This window comes from Ranitomeya variabilis, chromosome 3 (assembly GCF_051348905.1).
Source record: "Ranitomeya variabilis isolate aRanVar5 chromosome 3, aRanVar5.hap1, whole genome shotgun sequence".
Classification (NCBI taxonomy): Eukaryota; Metazoa; Chordata; class Amphibia; order Anura; family Dendrobatidae; genus Ranitomeya; species Ranitomeya variabilis.
In genome coordinates, this window is record NC_135234.1 from 278,746,826 (window position 1) to 278,767,235 (window position 20,410).

Sequence of the window (20,410 nt, forward strand, 5' to 3'; positions counted from 1 at the left end):
GGCCATTTTTTTTTGGGGGGGGGTAAATTCTCACTTTTCAAAAAAAAAAAAATAGTTAGTGGGAGATAAATATTGGCAAGTCTGCCTCCGTGCCAGTCCTGTGTGTGGCATCTGTCTCTCATTGTGTCCCACCGAAAAGCAGTGTGTAATACTGGTCCTTTTTGTTTTTTTGGGGTAAATTCTCCCTTTTCACAAAAAAAAATAGTTAGTGGGGGATAAATATTGGCAAGTCTGCCTCCATGCCATTGCTGTGGGTGGCATCTCACTCTCATTGTGTGGCACCGAAAAAACCACTGTGTGATACTTGGCCATTTTTTTTGGGGGGGGGGGTAAATTCTCACTTTTCAAAAAAAAAAAAATAGTTAGTGGGAGATAAATATTGGCAAGTCTGCCTCCGTGCCATTGCTGTGGGTGGCATCTCACTCTCATTGTGTGGCACCGAAAAAACCACTGTGTGATACTTGGCCATTTTTTTTTTTTTTGGGGGTAAATTCTCACTTTTAAAAAAAATAAATAGTTAGTGGGAGATAACTATTGGCAAGTCTGCCTCCGTGCCATCGCTGTGGGTGGCATCTCACTCTCATTGTGTGGCACCGAAAAAACCACTGTGTGATACTTGGCCATTTTTTTGGGGGGGGGTAAATTCTCACTTTTCAAAAAAAAAAATAGTTAGTGGGAGATAAATATTGGCAAGTCTGCCTCCGTGCCAGTCCTGTGTGTGGCATCTGTCTCTCATTGTGTCCCACCGAAAAGCAGTGTGTAATACTGGTCCTTTTTGTTTTTTGGGGGTAAATTCTCCCTTTTCAAAAAAAAAAATAGTTAGTGGGAGATAACTATTGGCAAGTCTGCCTCCGTGCCATTGCTGTGGGTGGCATCTCACTCTCATTGTGTGGCACCGAAAAAACCACTGTGTGATACTTGGCCATTTTTTTTTTTGGGGGGGGGTAAATTCTCACTTTTCAAAAAAAAAATAGTTAGTGGGAGATAACTATTGGCAAGTCTGCCTCCGTGCCATTGCTGTGGGTGGCATCTCACTCTCATTGTGTGGCACCGAAAAAACCACTGTGTGATACTTGGCCATTTTTTTTGGGGGGGGGTAAATTCTCACTTTTCAAAAAAAAAAAATAGTTAGTGGGAGATAAATATTGGCAAGTCTGCCTCCGTGCCAGTCCTGTGTGTGGCATCTGTCTCTCATTGTGTCCCACCGAAAAGCAGTGTGTAATACTGGTCCTTTTTGTTTTTTGGGGGTAAATTCTCCCTTTTCACAAAAAAAAAATAGTTAGTGGGAGATAAATATTGGCAAGTCTGCCTCCGTGCCATTGCTGTGGGTGGCATCTCACTCTCATTGTGTGGCACCGAAAAAACCACTGTGTGATACTTGGACATTTTTCTTTTTTTGGGTAAATTCTCACTTTTCAAAAAAAAAAAATAGTTAGTGGGAGATAAATATTGGCAAGTCTGCCTCCGTGCCAGTCCTGTGTGTGGCATCTGTCTCTTATTGTGTCCCACCGAAAAGCAGTGTGTAATACTGGTCCTTTTTGTTTTTTTGGGGTAAATTCTCCCTTTTCACAAAAAAAAATAGTTAGTGGGGGATAAATATTGGCAAGTCTGCCTCCATGCCATTGCTGTGGGTGGCATCTCACTCTCATTGTGTGGCACCGAAAAAACCACTGTGTGATACTTGGCCATTTTTTTTTGGGGGGGGGGTAAATTCTCACTTTTCAAAAAAAAAAAAATAGTTAGTGAGAGATAAATATTGGCAAGTCTGCCTCCGTGCCATTGCTGTGGGTGGCATCTCACTCTCATTGTGTGGCACCGAAAAAACCACTGTGTGATACTTGGCCATTTTTTTTGGGGGGGGGGGTAAATTCTCACTTTTCAAAAAAAAAAAAAGTTAGTGGGAGATAAATATTGGCAAGTCTGCCTCCGTGCCAGTCCTGTGTGTGGCATCTGTCTCTCATTGTGTCCCACCGAAAAGCAGTGTGTAATACTGGTCCTTTTTGTTTTTTTGGGGTAAATTCTCCCTTTTCACAAAAAAAAATAGTTAGTGGGGGATAAATATTGGCAAGTCTGCCTCCGTGCCATTGCTGTGGGTGGTATCTCACTCTCATTGTGTGGCACCGAAAAAACCACTGTGTGATACTTGGCCATTTTTTTTTTGGGGGGGGGGTAAATTCTCACTTTTCAAAAAAAAAAAAATAGTTAGTGGGAGATAAATATTGGCAAGTCTGCCTCCGTGCCATTGCTGTGGGTGGCATCTCACTCTCATTGTGTGGCACCGAAAAAACCACTGTGTGATACTTGGCCATTTTTTTTTTTTTTTGGGTAAATTCTCACTTTTAAAAAAAAAAAATAGTTAGTGGGAGATAACTATTGGCAAGTCTGCCTCCGTGCCATCGCTGTGGGTGGCATCTCACTCTCATTGTGTGGCACCGAAAAAACCACTGTGTGATACTTGGCCATTTTTTTTGGGGGGGTAAATTCTCACTTTTCAAAAAAAAAATAGTTAGTGGGAGATAAATATTGGCAAGTCTGCCTCCGTGCCAGTCCTGTGTGTGGCATCTGTCTCTCATTGTGTCCCACCGAAAAGCAGTGTGTAATACTGGTCCTTTTTGTTTTTTTGGGGTAAATTCTCCCTTTTCAAAAAAAAAAATAGTTAGTGGGAGATAAATATTGGCAAGTCTGCCTCCGTGCCATTGCTGTGGGTGGCATCTCACTCTCATTGTGTGGCACCGAAAAAACCACTGTGTGATACTTGGCCATTTTTTTTTGGGGGGGGTAAATTCTCACTTTTCAAAAAAAAAATAGTTAGTGGGAGATAACTATTGGCAAGTCTGCCTCCGTGCCATTGCTGTGGGTGGCATCTCACTCTCATTGTGTGGCACCGAATAAACCACTGTGTGATACTTGGCCATTTTTTTGGGGGGGGGGGGAAATTCTCACTTTTCAAAAAAAAAAATAGTTAGTGGGAGATAACTATTGGCAAGTCTGCCTCCGTGCCATTGCTGTGGGTGGCATCTCACTCTCATTGTGTGGCACCGAAAAAACCACTGTGTGATACTTGGCCATTTTTTTTGGGGGGGGGTAAATTCTCACTTTTCAAAAAAAAAAAATAGTTAGTGGGAGATAAATATTGGCAAGTCTGCCTCCGTGCCAGTCCTGTGTGTGGCATCTGTCTCTCATTGTGTCCCACCGAAAAGCAGTGTGTAATACTGGTCCTTTTTGTTTTTTTGGGGTAAATTCTCCCTTTTCACAAAAAAAAATAGTTAGTGGGAGATAAATATTGGCAAGTCTGCCTCCGTGCCATTGCTGTGGGTGGCATCTCACTCTCATTGTGTGGCACCGAAAAAACCACTGTGTGATACTTGGACATTTTTCTTTTTTTGGGTAAATTCTCACTTTTCAAAAAAAAAAATAGTTAGTGGGAGATAAATATTGGCAAGTCTGCCTCCGTGCCAGTCCTGTGTGTGGCATCTGTCTCTCATTGTGTCCCACCGAAAAGCAGTGTGTAATACTGGTCCTTTTTGTTTTTTGGGGGTAAATTCTCCCTTTTCACAAAAAAAATAGTTAGTGGGAGATAAATATTGGCAAGTCTGCCTCCGTGCCATTGCTGTGGGTGGCATCTCACTCTCATTGTGTGGCACCGAAAAAACCACTGTGTGATACTTGGCCATTTTTTTTGGGGGGGGGTAAATTCTCACTTTTCAAAAAAAAAAAATAGTTAGTGGGAGATAAATATTGGCAAGTCTGCCTCCGTGCCAGTCCTGTGTGTGGCATCTGTCTCTCATTGTGTCCCACCGAAAAGCAGTGTGTAATACTGGTCCTTTTTGTTTTTTTGGGGTAAATTCTCCCTTTTCACAAAAAAAAATAGTTAGTGGGAGATAAATATTGGCAAGTCTGCCTCCGTGCCATTGCTGTGGGTGGCATCTCACTCTCATTGTGTGGCACCGAAAAAACCACTGTGTGATACTTGGACATTTTTCTTTTTTTGGGTAAATTCTCACTTTTCAAAAAAAAAAAATAGTTAGTGGGAGATAAATATTGGCAAGTCTGCCTCCGTGCCAGTCCTGTGTGTGGCATCTGTCTCTCATTGTGTCCCACCGAAAAGCAGTGTGTAATACTGGTCCTTTTTGTTTTTTGGGGGTAAATTCTCCCTTTTCACAAAAAAAATAGTTAGTGGGAGATAAATATTGGCAAGTCTGCCTCCGTGCCATTGCTGTGGGTGGCATCTCACTCTCATTGTGTGGCACCAAAAAAACCACTGTGTGATACTTGGCCATTTTTTTTTTGGGGGGGGGGTAAATTCTCACTTTTCAAAAAAAAAATAGTGGGAGATAACTATTGGCAAGTCTGCCTCCGTGCCATTGCTGTGGGTGGCATCTCACTCTCATTGTGTGGCACCGAAAAAAACACTGTGTGATACTTGGCCATTTTTTTTTTTTTGGGTAAATTCTCACTTTTCAAAAAAAAAAATAGTTAGTGGGAGATAAATATTGGCAAGTCTGCCTCCGTGCCAGTCCTGTGTGTGGCATCTGTCTCTCATTGTGTCCCACCGAAAAGCAGTGTGTAATACTGGTCATTTTTGTTTTTTTGGGGTAAATTCTCCCTTTTCACAAAAAAAAATAGTTAGTGGGAGATAAATATTGGCAAGTCTGCCTCCGTACCATTGCTGTGGGTGGCATCTCACTCTCATTGTGTGGCACCGAAAAAACCACTGTGTGATACTTAGCCATTTTTTTTTGGGGGGGGGTAAATTCTCACTTTTCAAAAAAAAAAATAGTTAGTGGGAGATAAATATTGGCAAGTCTGCCTCCGTGCCAGTCCTGTGTGTGGCATCTGTCTCTCATTGTGTCCCACCGAAAAGCAGTGTGTAATACTGGTCCTTTTTGTTTTTTTGGGGTAAATTCTCCCTTTTCAAATAAAAAAATAGTTAGTGGGAGATAAATATTGGCAAGTCTGCCTCCGTACCATTGCTGTGGGTGGCATCTCACTCTCATTGTGTGGCACCAAAAAAACCACTGTGTGATACTTGGCCATTTTTTTTTTGGGGGGGGGTAAATTCTCACTTTTCAAAAAAAAATAGTTAGTGGGAGATAAATAGTGGCAAGTCTGCCTCCGTGCCATTGCTGTGGGTGGCATCTCACTCTCATTGTGTGGCACCGAAAAAAACACTGTGTGATACTTGGCCATTTTTTTTTTGGGGGGGGGTAAATTCTCCCTTTTCAAAAAAAAAAAAAATAGTGGGAGATAAATATTGGCAAGTCTGCTTGAGTGCTGCTCCTGTGTGTGCCATCTGTCTCAAATTATTGGGGCACAGAAAACCGAGTGTGTAACATTGGGGCTGATTTTCCTTTCAGTGTCAGGCACCTATAAAGGTATATATAAATTCTACAGAAGTTTGAGTTCACCTTATAAGTTGTTTTACAGTAACAAATACCGTTACTTTGGTTACGTTTTGCAAACAATGAGGAAGTCTAGTGGAAGAGGTCGTGGCCGTGGGCGGTCATTGTCAGCTGGTAATGATGGTAGTGGTGGTGGAGCATCAGGTGGTCGTGGTAAAAGCAGTACAGCACCTAAGTCTCGAGTTGTTGAGCCAAAAACGTTGTCTGCCTACACAAGGCCTCGAACGCTCTCTTTTCTGGGAGTAGGAAAACCACTTTTGAAGCCGGAGCAGGAGGAACAAGTATTGGCTTTCATTGCTCACTCTGCCTCTAGCTCTTTCGCCTCCTCCTCGGAAAGTGCCAAATGTCAGAGCAGTGCATCATCAGTGGATGCTCCCGGTCAGGAACAAGTCGCTTCCTTGTGTCCTTCACCCAGAACAACAGTGAAGGATGCGTCAGTCCACACAACAGGTTACTCCATGGAGCTCTTTACACATACCGTTCCTGGGTTAGACAGTGAAACAGTTAACAAGCCATGCCCATTAGAAGTTGAATCGGACATGGAGTGCACAGATGCACAGCCACAGCCAGATTACTATGCTGTTCCTTTGAATCAGACAAGAACATTGCCCTCGCAGTGTATTAAGGCAGAATCAAACCCAGCGGAGACTATGGTGCCCCGTCACGAACGCTATACCACCGGCTTACACGGTGACACAGACGAAGTTGCACACGACATAGAAGAGGAGGTCATAGATGACCCAGTTGTTGACCCCGATTGGCAGCCATTGGGGGAACAGGGTGCAGGCGGCAGTAGCTCAGAAGCGGAGGAGGAGGAGCCGCAGCAGGCATCAACATCACAACAGGTTCCATCTACCGGGCCCGTATCTGGCCAAAAACGCGTGGCAAAACCAAAATCTGTTGGAGGACAGCGTGGCCATCCGGTTAAAGAAGCTCAGTCTGCAATGCCTGAAAAGTTATCCGATAGTAGAAAGAGTGCAGTCTGGCATTTTTTTAAACAACATCCAAATGATCAGCGCAAAGTCATCTGTCAAAAATGTTCAACTACCTTAAGCAGAGGCCAGAATCTTAAAAGTCTAAATACAAGTTGCATGCATAGACATTTATCCACCATGCATTTGCAAGCCTGGAATAACTACCAAATGTCCCTAAAGGTTGCAGCACCCTCGGCCAATGAAGCTAGTCAGCAACGCTACATCCCTTCCCTCACTGTAAACCCACCATTTCCCGCACCACCGGCAGTATCTGTGCAGCTTTCGTCGCCAGGCCAAAGCAGTCAGGGAATCACCAGGTTTGCAGTAGGAAACACTGCATGTAGGGCACCGGCAAGAATACCATCTCCAACCCTCTCTCAGTCTGCCATGTCCACCGGCACCACCGCTAGTTCCACGATCTCCAGCTCTCCAGTCCAGCTCACCCTACATGAGACTCTTGTTAGGAAAAGGAAGTACTCATCCTTGCATCCGCGTACACAGGGTTTGAACGCCCACATTGCTAGACTAATCTCATTAGAGATGATGCCCTACCGGTTAGTTGAAAGCGAAGCTTTCAAAGCGCTGATGGACTACGCTGTACCACGCTACGAGCTACCCAGTCGACACTTCTTTTCTAGAAAAGCCATCCCAGCCCTCCAACAGCATGTTAAAGACCGCATCGTCCATGCACTCAGGCAGTCTGTGACTACAAAGGTGCACCTGACAACAGATGCATGGACCAGTAGGCATGGCCAGGGACGTTACGTGTCCATCACGGCACACTGGGTGAATGTGGTGGATGCAGGGTCCACAGGGGACAGCAATATTGGGACAGTTTTGCCTAGTCCACGGTCAAGGAAAGAGTTGGCTGTAGGCATTAGCCCCCCCTCCTCCTCTTCCTCCTCCTCATGCAGAAGCGAGAGCTCGTCCACACACCGCAGTCGCACATCCACTCCATCCGCAGCTGCCACTGTTGCACACCAGGTGTGCCATTATGGGACAGCTAGTGGCAAGCGTCAGCAGGCTGTATTGGCAATGAAGTGTTTGGGCGACAACAGACACACCGTGAAAGTTCTGTCCGAGTTCTTGCTGAATGAAACTCAGTCATGGCTGGGCACTGTACATCTTGAGGCAGGCAAGGTTGTGAGTGATAACGGAAGGAATTTCATGGCTGCCATAGCCCTTGCCCAACTGAAACACATTCCTTGCCTGGCTCACACCTTTATCCTGGTGGTGCAGTGCTTCCTGAAAAGTTACCTGGGGTTACCAGACCTGCTCCTCAAAGTGCGCAGACTTTGCTCGCATATCCGCCGTTCGCCCGTACACTCCAGCCGTATGCAGTACTATCAGCGGTCTTTGAACCTTCCCCAGCATCGCCTAATCATCGACATTTCAACAAGGTGGAACTCCACACTGCACATGCTTCAGAGACTGTGCGAACAGAGGCGTGCTGTTATGTTTTTGTGGGAGGATACACATACACGGGCAGGCAGTTGGATGGCAGACATGGAGTTGTCAGGTGTGCAGTGGTCGAAGCTACAAGACCTGTGTCAAGTCCTTCAGTGTTTTGAGGAATGCACACGGCTGGTTAGTGCAGACAACGCCATAATAAGCATGAGCATCCCCCTAATGCGTCTGCTGATGCAAAGTTTGACGCACATAAAGGAGCAGGCGTCTGCAGCCGAGGAAGAGGAAAGCCTTGATGACAGTCAGCCATTGTCTGGTCAGGGCCGTGTAGAGGACGCGGTAGCGGGCGAAGAGGAGGAGGAGGACGAGGAGGATGATGGGGATGAGTACTTTTTGAATGAGGAAGCTTCTCCTGGGCCAACAGAAATTAGTGGCGTTGCAAGGCCGGGTTCTGTTTTTTTAAGGGAGACAAGTGACGTAGATTTGCCTGTAACAGCCCCTCCAACCAGCACAACCGCAGATTTGACAACTGGAACTTTGGCACACATGGCGGATTATGCCTTACGTACCCTCAAAAGGGACACACGCATTATTAAAATGATGAGCGATGACGATTACTGGTTGGCCTGCATCCTTGACCCTCGCTATAAAGGCAAATTGCAAAATATGCCACATGAGAACCTCGAACAAATATTAGCAACCAAACAAGCTACTCTTGTAGACCGTTTGATTCAGGCATTCCCAGCACACAGTGCCGGTGATGGTTCTCACACAAGCTGCAGGGGGCTACAGGGCAGAGGTGTTAGAGGTGCACAGATCAGAAGTGGCGTTGGACAGAGGGGTTTTCTGACCAGGTTGTGGAGTGATTTCGCAATGACCGCAGACAGGACAGGTACTGCAGCATCTATTCAAAGTGACAGGAGACAACATTTGTCCAGTATGGTTACTAACTATTTTTCTTCCCTTATCGATGTTCTCCCTCAACCGTCATTCCCATTTGATTACTGGGCATCAAAATTAGACACCTGGCCTGAATTGGCAGAATATGCGTTGCAGGAGCTTACTTGCCCAGCAGCTAGTGTGCTATCAGAAAGAGTATTCAGTGCTGCTGGTTCAATATTAACCGAAAAAAGGACTCGTCTGGCTACCCAAAATGCGGATGATCTCACCTTCATTAAAATGAACCACTCCTGGATTTCAAATTATTTTGCCCCACCTTTCCCGGCTGACACCTAGCTTTCCTATAAAAAGGTCTTGCTTGTGGACTGGTCTTACTGAGTGTTCCAATCTCTTAATTTGCAGCAGCTGTTTGTCCAGCATACGACATGTTTACACCTCCCCCAATGGGAAAAATCCCCCCACGGGGCCGTTGTGTCGCCACTTGGCGCAAGCACCCGTTACAGTGCTGATTGTCTGAAGAGGTGGGTGTGCCCGCTTTTGGTCGACGGCACTGCCACTGGGTCCCTCATAGTACAATGTAGTGTCTCTGGCGGTGGTGGTGCGCACCCAAAGTCAGACACACCGTTGTAACATGAGGGGCCCTGGGGCGGTACTGCCGGCCACAAGAGAGTCCCCCCCCCAGCTCAAACTGTGCTCTACCACGTGCAAAATTATCTCGCACAGCTCCACCAATGTTTAGTCTATGCACTGACATCATTCAATGCCTGGCACTGACAAACAATACCAATTTGTTTGCATCTATGATGCTAGTTAAAGTAGTCTGGGTCAGTGTCCTATATTGACACCAGTAAATACTAATTTACTGCCAAATTACTTTGTCATAAACTCTGCAGATGAGCCCACCCCTGTACCTAAGCATGCCACCCTTTTTTTACTTATAGTTGTTTTGCGAGACATTCACATCTATTTATTTTTTTGGAGTACTAACTGTGTCAGACACTCCTTGCAATACTCCTCCACTGACCACAATGCTGCCTGCCTGTGTATCCATGTAACCGATGTAAAACTGCCATGACTGCCTACTGTTTGTTATTTTAGGCCTTTGTGAGCCTGTCTGCGGCCCCTACTTGCAATACTCCTCCACTGACCACAATGCTGCCTGGAGTGCCTGCCTGTGTATCCATGTAACCGATGTAAAACTGCCATGACTGCCTACTGTTTGTTATTTTAGGCCTTTGTGAGCCTGTCTGCGGCCCCTACTTGCAATACTCCTCCACTGACCACAATGCTGCCTGGAGTGCCTGCCTGTGTATCCATGTAACCGATGTAAAACTGCCATGACTGCCTACTGTTTGTTATTTTAGGCCTTTGTGAGCCTGTCTGCGGCCCCTACTTGCAATACTCCTCCACTGACCATAATGCTGCCTGGAGTGCCTGCCTGTGTATCCATGTAACCGATGTAAAACTCCCATGACTGCCTACTGTTTGTTATTTTAGGCCTTTGTGAGCCTGTCTGCGGCCCCTACTTGCAATACTCCTCCACTGACCACAATGCTGCCTGGAGTGCCTGCCTGTGTATCCATGTAACCGATGTAAAACTGCCATGACTGCCTACTGTTTGTTATTTTAGGCCTTTGTGAGCCTGTCTGCGGCCCCTACTTGCAATACTCCTCCACTGACCACAATGCTGCCTGGAGTGCCTGCCTGTGTATCCATGTAACCGATGTAAAACTCCCATGACTGCCTACTGTTTGTTATTTTAGGCCTTTGTGAGCCTGTCTGCGGCCCCTACTTGCAATACTCCTCCACTGACCACACCAATGCTGCCCGTGTACCCCTGGAACCTATTTAAAAGTTCATAGAGCCTAGTTATATATTTTATTTACTATTAATAAGGCCATGATGGATTACGCTGTACCACGCTACAAGCTAACCAGTCGACACTTCTTTTGCGAGAAAAGCCATCCTAACCCTCCACCAGCATGTAGAAGACCGCATTGTCCATGCACTCTGGCAATCTGTGAGTACAAAGGTGCACCTGACAACAGACGCATGGACCTGTAGGCATGGCCACGGAAGATTACGTGTCCATTACGGCGCAATGGGTTAATGTGTTGGATGCATGGTCCACAGGGGACAGCCTACTAAGTCTGTCTGCAGTCCCTAATTCTAATTGTCCTCCACTGTCTAAATCTGAGCTTCCACCTTCTGGCTTTCGGCCTATAGTATCAGAAATTAAACTGCATTTGGCCTTCAACTTTGGTTATGGCCTACTAACGGTGTCTGCCCCTGCCTGGTGTTTGTCCTCAACTGAATACAGCTGAGCTTCAACCTTCTGGCTTTCATTAAGTGCTGTTTTTAAATTAAAAAATGGTGTTTAGGGCCTACTAACGGTGTCTGCCCCTGCCTGGTGTTTGTCCTCAACTGAATACAGCTGTGCTTCAACCTTCTGGCTCTCATTAAGTGCTGTTTTTAACTAAAAAAATGGTGTTTAGGGCCTACTAACGGTGTCTGCCCCTGCCTGGTGTTTGTCCTCAACTGAATACACCTGTGCTTCAACCTTCTGGCTCTCATTAAGTGCTGTTTTTAATTAAAAAAATGGTGTTTAGGGCCTACTAACGGTGTCTGCCCCTGCCTGGTGTTTGTCCTCAACTGAATACAGCTGTGCTTCAACCTTCTGGCTCTCATTAAGTGCTGTTTTTAACTAAAAAAATGGTGTTTAGGGCCTACTAACAGTGTCTGCCCCTGCCTGGTGTTTGTCCTCAACTGAATACAGCTGAGCCTCAACCTTCTGGCTCTCATTAAGTGCTGTTTTTAAATAAAAAAATGGTGTTTAGGGCCTACTAACGGTGTCTGCCCCTGCCTGGTGTTTGTCCTCAACTGAATACAGCTGTGCTTCAACCTTCTGGCTCTCATTAAGTGCTGTTTTTAAATAAAAAAATGGTGTTTAGGGCCTACTAACGGTGTCTGCCCCTGCCTGGTGTTTGTCCTCAACTGAATACAGCTGAGCCTCAACCTTCTGGCTCTCATTAAGTGCTGTTTTTAAATAAAAAAATGGTGTTTAGGGCCTACTAATGGTGTCTGCCCCTGCCTGGTGTTTGTCCTCAACTGAATACAGCTGTGCTTCAACCTTCTGGCTCTCATTAAGTGCTGTTTTTAAATAAAAAAATGGTGTTTAGGGCCTACTAACGGTGTCTGCCCCTCCCTGGTGTTTTTCCTCAACTGAATACAGCTGAGCCTGAACCTTCTGGCTCTCATTAAGTGCTGTTTTTAAATAAAAAAATGGTGGTTAGGGCCTACTAACGTTGTCTGCCCCTCCCTGGTGTTGCCCTCAACTGAATACAGCTGAGCTTATACCTTCTGGCTTTCGGCCTATAGTATCAGATATTAAACTGCATTTGGCCTACTAGTGTGGTTGGGCCCTTAAAACAGTGTCTGCTGCTCTTGGGTTTGCTACTCCACTGAACAAAGCAGTGCCGCCTGTTTAGTCCTGTTACCGATTTTGAACTGCACTTAGCCTACTTTATTCTTTGGCCCTATATCTGTTTCCTCCTCATCCTGCCCATTGCCCAGCCACTGCTAGATGAGTCTGCTGGTACATTGACCCAGAACACTACATACCCCTTGCACTCTACACAGCCAGAATCTGACCCTGCTGGAAGTAAGGTCCCCCTTACCGCATGTTAAACCACCTTACACAGGGACAAAGAGGAAGGTGCAGATGAAAGTGCAGGTTCCTTCATCAGGTGGGGGGGGGCATACTCGTTGGCGACGTCACTGGCACAGGGCCCCTCAGAGTACGCAAAAGTGTCGCTGCTGGTGGGAGGCGCCCCCGCCGTGCAAACACACCGCTGTACTTTGAGGGGCCCTGTGCCAGTGCCAATGTGAACGAGTGGGCCCCCCCTGCTTGCTCAGGATCACAGCACTTGCAACGTTGAAATACTTACCTCTCCCTGCTCCACCGCCGTGACGTAGTCCACATTTCCTGGGCCCACTAAAGCCTTGACCCAGCCCTACCCCCCACAACTTTTGCCAAATGACCCCCTATTTCCTATGCCCAACTATTATTATAAAGTTAATTTAGATTGACAAGCTTCAGAAACAAGAATGGATGTTTTTGGCATTAAAATGGGCACTGTAGGTGTTTTCCTGGCCTCCACTCACTGCCGACTATAGTTCCCCATTGACTTGCATTGGGTTTCGTGTTTCGGTCGATCCCCGACTTTTAGCGATAGTCGGCCGACTGCACTCGACTCGACTCTGGACAAAGTCGGGTTTCACAAAACCCGACTCGACCTTAAAAAATGAAAGTCGCTCAACCCTAGTCATCAATATCAAATCGGTGAGGATCCGATACCCAGCAATCCAATCAGTCATCTGTTATCCACTCCAGTGGCTGATTATACCCAATGTACAGAGACTGAACAGTGCGTCTCGATACTTTACATTAATGGTCAGATATGGTACTCGTGTTTCAAAAAAATCTTTACATAATGGGAATAATTAATCAAAAATTTAGTGAACATGTATCCCCTTAAAAAATAATTTTAATTCAAGATATTTAAAATACACCACCCAGTGTTTTTTGGCAGCAAAAAAAAATGCCTATTTTTAAGACCAAGGTCTAGCGCATACCCTACACTAATCCTTACTGACCCCTGCCTAGCTGTGGAGGTTGGCACCCTAGCAATGATTTTTTGGCGAACCCACTCAGCGTAGGCTAACCCTCTCTGCCCTGTCTCACCCTACAATGCAGGTGAGAAAACAATAGCATAAGAGCAGAGATGAAAAAAGACAAAAAAATGGTCAAAAAAATATATATATAAAAACTAAATATAATAAACTTAGCAAAAAATGGGGTGAAAGGTAGTTAATAGGAACAAGATATTGTTTCCTTACAAGAAATATAGCAAATTAATTGATATTACGTGCTATATTCTAATGGGTATGCTACCAGTTTTGCCACATAAATATTATATTCAGGCAAAAACAACTTCTTTTGGACTAGCACACATACCACAAAATAGATGTGTCAAAAAAAGAGGCCATCAACCATATGCTTTATATCCAATATTATTAGTGGCATATGTATCCACACATTCATTAGGTTGATAACTGACCACATTATTAATCAATGTAAGGTACCTGCACAATAGTAGATAACCCTAGGCATGTCCATAGCCACTATCATACTGCTTGTTATTCCTTACAGTGCATATATGTTAACTAGTGTTGAGCATTCCGATACCGCAAGTATCGGGTATCGGCCGATACTTGCGGGTATCGGAATTCCGATACCGAGATCCGATACTTTTGTGGTATCGGGTATCGGTATCGAAACAACATTAACGTAATAATGTGTAAAAGAGAGAATTAAAATAAAAAATATTGCTATACTCACCTCTCCGACGCAGCCTGGACCTCAGCGAGGGAACCGGCAGCGTTGTTTGCTTATAATTCGCGCGTTTACTTCCTTACGTGAAGTCCCGGCTTGTGATTGGTCGCGTGCCGCCCATGTGGCCGCGACGCGACCAATCACAGCAAGCCGTGATGTAATTTCAGGTCCTTCAGGATTTTAAAATTACGTTCTGGCTTGTGATTGGTCGCGTCGCGGTCACATGGGCGACGCGACCAATCACAAGCCGTGACGTCACGGGAGGCTGGACACGCGCACATTTTAAAATGCGCACGTGTCCTGCCTCCCGTGACGTCCTGGCTTGTGATTGGTCGCGTCGCCCATGTGGCCGCGACGCGACCAATCACAGCAAGCCGTGACGTAATTTTAGGTCCTTCAGGATTTTAAAATTACGTTCTGGCTTGTGATTGGTCGCATCGCGGTCACATGGGCGCCGCGACCAATCACAAGCCGTGACGTCACAGGAGGCAGGACACGCGCGCATTTTAAAATGCGCGCGTGTCCAGCCTCCCGTGACGTCACGGCTTGTGATTGGTCGCGTCGCCCATGTGACCGCGACGCGACCAATCACAAGCCAGAACGTAATTTTAAAATCCTGAAGGACCTGAAATTACGTCACGGCTTGCTGTGATTGGTCGCGTCGCGGCCACATGGGCGGCACGCGACCAATCACAAGCCGGGACTTCACGTAAGGAAGTAAATGCGCGAATTTTAAGCAAACAACGCTGCCGGTTCCCTCGCTGAGGTCCAGGCTGCGTCGGAGAGGTGAGTATAGCAATATTTTTTATTTTAATTCTTTCTTTTACACATTAATATGGATCCCAGGGCCTGAAGGAGAGTTTCCTCTCCTTCAGACCCTGGGAACCATCAGGGATACCGTCCGATACTTGAGTCCCATTGACTTGTATTGGTATCGGGTATCGGTATCGGATTGGATCCGATACTTTGCCGGTATCGGACGATACTTTCCGATACCGATACTTTCAAGTATCGGACGGTATCGCTCAACACTAATGTTAACGCATGTTAGTTTGTAACAATATGTCGTGCCTAGTGATATCAGGTACCCACATGAAATTACATTTGACTCAATTTATACGGTATGTCAAATCATATCCACAGTTTTACATGATATTTTATCACAATACATTATGCCTCATCCACACTATTGCATGTTACTTATCGCAATGTGCTGCGCCTCAACGCGTTTCCCCAGTTTGGTTCATCAGGAGGCCTATCAAAGAAGATTCATGATACCGGATGCCGTAGATGAATAGCATATGGTACTGCACCTTCTCTCCAGTGCATGCGAATAGCAGATAAGGTACAACCTCTGGATCACCTTATGGACCAACAACATATGGAGCCAAGCTGTTTTAGCTCCGTACAGTGTTTACTTGGACCATCTCCAAACCAGATGACAGCTGATCGGAGGGGGTGCAGGCTGTCACTCCCCCACCACTCTCCCCTCTAAGATTTAGGAAATATTACTAGGGCAAACAATTGAAATGAAAAGCTTATTCCTGACTATGAAGATCATGATAAAAAATATTATAAGTTATCCAGCTGTGAAATGGCTCTAATTTATAAAGTATGGCATCATTTACTTAGTAAGTTACCACTTCAGAACTAGGTTTTCCCAAACAGTGTTCACAGATTATTATTACTCATACAAAGTACATCCAAGAATATCAACCATTTGACTACTTTCAATTGAGTAGTTCCAGAAAAATAGACTGTGCTTTTGCATCACTGTATATTTTCCAGATTATGCTTAGGGCAAACTAACCCCTTTGGGCTTGTTCCCTGGTATCCCCATTTCCTTGATCATTTTGCACAATGGCTACATAGACTCAGTGCAAAGAAAAATGTGATAATGCAAAGGCAATAGTCACTGGTGCCTTTGTTCCAGGTATCAGTGGGTGTCCAAATGGTTTGAGACCACCAAAATGCAAGTTATAATGCAGAAACAATTACAGAAATACATTGTGAAACCCACAATCTGTTTCATAAAAATAAATACTCTTAGGCCACATTCTCATGTTCAGTATTTCGTCAGTGTTTTACATCAGTATGTGCAAGACAAAATCAGGAATGGAGCAATCAGAGGAAAAGTATAATAGAAACACATCACCAATTCTGGATTTATCACCCACTCCTCCTGGAATTTTTGACTTACAAGTTCTGATGTAAAATACTGACCAAATACTGATGCAAAATACTGACCAAATACTGATGTGTGAATGTTGTCTTACATATCTCCTCACACTCAGTTTGTCCAGGAGTTTAACCCCTTTAAGGACCAGGCAATTTTTAATTTTTGTGCTTTAGTTTTTTCCTCCCCTTATTCCAGGAGCCATAACTTTGCATTTTTCCATCCCCACAGCCGTATAAGGGCTTATTTATTGCGGGACAAGTTGTAATTTTGAATGACAATATCCATTTTATTATATGATGTACTGGAAACCCAGAAAAAAAAAAGTGTAGTAACAGATAAAGAAAAAAAAGCACAAATTTGCAGTTGTTTTGGGGGGGGGGGGGGGGGGGTTATTTACAGCGTTCAACATACGTTAAAAATTTCAACATGATTCTTCAGGCCAGTTCGATTTCACACATACCGATAGCGATCACAGCATTTAGAAGGCAGCTCCCTCCCTCTCCCTTCCGATCGATGTCATCGCGAGGACCCAATTGTTGCCATAGCAACTCGAGGTCACTATGAGGACTTCTGGGTCAGCCAGCTACAGGCAAGTATGTTTTTATATCTGAGAAGCATCTGTCAGTGCAGCACTGACATGTCTAATGCACTGTAAGGCTTTATAACACCAGAGTAATTGTTAAAATCCCATAGATGGACTAAGTAAAAACGTAAAAAAAAAAGTAAAAAAAAATCATAAAACAAAATAAATGAAACAAACATTGAAACCAATAAATAGGTATATGTAAAAGAACAAACAAAAAAAATACACATTTGGCATCACCGCATCCACAATGACCACACCTATAAAACGGTCACACGACTTGAACTCCGCAAAATTAATGAAAAAAACTAGCAAAAAAAATGCTTTTTTATCCTACCGCAAAAAAAGTGAAATAAAATGCGATCACAAAGACAAATGTAAGTAATGCTACGTACACATTTGCGTTGTGCAGCGCAGCGTCAGCGGCGCAATGCATACACAACGCATGCCAAACGCATGCATAACGCTGCGTTTTGCGACGCATGCGTTGTCTTTTTGGAAGCCAAAAGAATGCAACTTGCTGTGTCCTCTGCGCCCTGACGCTTGCGTCAAAAAAGACGCAAGCGTCAAAAAACGCAAGACAACGCATGTCCATGCGCCCCCATGTTAAATATAGGGGTGCATGACGCATGCGTCGCCGCAGCTGCGCCCGACGCTGCGCTGCACAATGCAAATGTGAACGTAGCATTAGAATGATATAGCTGCAACCGTGCCTTGTCCTACAAAAAACAATCTGCCATCAGCAGAGAAAATACAAGTTATAGCTTTCAGAATATGCTATAAAACATTTTTTCTATTAAAATTGTTTTTATTGTGCAAAAGCAGAAAAGCAAAAGAAAATTCTATAAATGTGGTGTTGCACCGACCCAAAGAATTAGGGTATGCGCACACGTTGCAGATTTTGCTGCAGTTTTCCATGCGTTGTAGATTACCATGTAAATGTATACTCACCCAGGAGCGGTCCCGCTGCGGTCCGGTCTGATGGGCGTCGCGGTCCGGGCCTCCCATCATCTTACAATGACGTCCTCTTCTTGTCTTCACACTGCGGCTCCGGCGCAGGCGTACTTTGTCTGCCTGTTGATGGCAGAGCAAAGTACTGCAGTGCGCAGGCGCTGGGAGTCTCTGACCTTTCCCGGCACCTGCACACTGCAGTACTTTGCTCTGCCCTCAACAGGGCAGACAAAGTACGCCTGCACCGGAGCCGCAGCGTGAAGACAAGAGGACGTCATCCTATGAAGATGGGAGGCCCCGGACCATGACGCCCATCGGATCGGACCGCCCCTAGGTGAGTATAATCTAACCTCTTTCTCATCTTGCAGGTTACATCGGGGGCTTATCTACAGCATTACAGAATGCTGTACATAAGCCCCTGATGCTGGTGGGCTTACCTCATCTTCCATTTTGGGGTGACAGGTTCCCTTTAACCCCTATTATGCAGCTGTCAACAGTCAATTAGCTTGCAGAATGCTAAAGTTTTCCAAGCGATCTGTAGCATCGCTTGGAAAACTGACAGGTTGGTCACACTTGTCAAACATAGCGTTTGACAAGTGTGACCAACTTTTTACTATAGATGCTGCTTTTGCAGCATCTATAGTAAAAGATAGAATGTTTAAAAATAATAAAAAAAATAAAAAAAATGCTTATACTCACCCGCAGACAGTTGATCTCCTCACCGGCGTCCGTTCCGTATAGCTGGTGTGTGCGCGCAGGACCTTCCATGACGTCGCGGTCACGTGAGCGGTCACATGACCGGTCTCGACCAATCACAAGACAGTGACGTCATCGGCAGGTCCTTCACCGCACACCAGCTACAGGAACCGAAGCGGCAGCATGCAGCTGAGAGGCGGGAAGACATCGAAGGTGAGTATAGGACTATTTTTTATTTTAATTCTTATTTTTTGACCACTTATATGGTGCCCAGTCCGTGGAGGAGAGTCTCCTCTCCTCCACCCTGGGTACCAACCGCACATAATCTGCTTACTTCCCGCATGGTGTGCACAGCCCCGTGCGGGAAGTAAGCAGATCAATGGACTCCTAGGTGTGCGGAATCCCCTGCAATTCCGCATTTTAATGAACATGTTGCTTTTTTTTCCGCGATGCGATTTTTTTGCGGAAAAAAAGGCTACATTTGCACAAAAAATGCGGAATACACTGAAAATAATGGGAGGCATATGTTAGCGTTTTTTTTAGCGGTTTTTTTCGCGTTTTTATCACGTTTTTATAGCGAAAAAACGCGAAAAAAACGCGAAAAATACTGAACGTGTGCACATGGCCTAAGAGTCAGCCGCTTACTGTGGCCTGTCAGTGACATTTAGGTGGTAAAAATCAACTTTTTCATTCCTATCATGCCACTTTTTATTAATTCCTGAAAAGCACCTGAAGGGTTAATAAGCTACCTGAGAGCAGCTTTCAATGTCGAGGGGTGTGGTTTTTAAAATGGTATCACTTTGGGGGTTTTCCAAAATATAGCATTCCTAAAGTCACTTCATACCTGGAGAAGACCCTAAACAAATAATTTTGTAAATTTCCATGAAAAATTACTGCTACATTTTTAACCCCTTAATCCCATGATGTACTATCCTGTCGAGGTGACCTGGGACTTAATAGGAGGGGGCTCCCTGCATGCTTCCCTGAGACCCTCGGAACAATGCGATGTGATCGCGTTGTTCAGAGGGTCTCCTACGTCCTCCTCCCTGCAGTCCTCGGATCTAAAATGGCTGCGGGGCTCCTTTCGGGTCCTGCAGGGAGGTGGCTTGCAAGTGCCTGCAACTCGTCCCGCAAAAAACAATACCTCACATGACTCTGTGGACCAAAATATGGAAAAAGTATAGCTCTCAAAATGTGGAGACGCAAAAACTATTTTTTGCAAAAAAAAGCGTCTTTTAGTGTGTGACAGCTGCCAATCATAAAAATCCATTAAAAAACCCGCTATAAATAGTAAATCAAACCCCCCTTCATCACCCCCTTAGTTAGGGAAAAATAATAAAATAAAAAAAAATGTATTTATTTCTATTTTCCCATTAGGGTAAGGGTTGGGGCTAAAGTTAGGGTTAGGATTGGGGCTAAAGTTAGGGTTAGAGCTACAGTTAGGGTTAGGATTTGGATTACATTTACAATTGGGATTAGGGTTGGGATTAGGGGTGTGTCAGGGTTAGGGTTATGGTTGGGATTAAGGTTAGGGGTGTGTTGGAGTTAGGGGTGTGGTTAGGATTGGGATTAGGGGTGTGGTTAGGGTTATGGTTAGGGTTGGGAATAGGGTTAGGGGTGTGTTCAGGTTAGAGTTGGAGTTAGAATTGAGGGGTTTCCACTGTTTAGGCACATCAGGGGCTCTCCAAACGCGACATGGCATCCGATCTCAATTCCAGCCAATTCTGCGTTGAAGAAGTAAAACAGTGCTCCTTCCCCTCCGAGCTCTCCTGTGAGCCCAAACAGGGGTTTACCCCAAAATATAGGGTATCAGCGTACTCAGAACAAATTGGACAACAACTTTTGTGGTCCAATTTCTCCTGTTACCCTTGGGAAAATACAAAACTGGAGGCTAAAAAATAATTTTTGAGGAAAAAAAAAAAG

The 20,410-nt window shown here is 45.1% G+C and overlaps 1 protein-coding gene across 3 annotated transcripts in view; it reads right to left on the reverse strand.

Annotated features, from left to right (window-relative positions):
• BAK1 (BCL2 antagonist/killer 1) overlaps positions 1-20,410 on the reverse strand; it is a 336,138-nt gene that overhangs the window by 207,327 nt on the left and 108,401 nt on the right. The window lies entirely within an intron of this gene.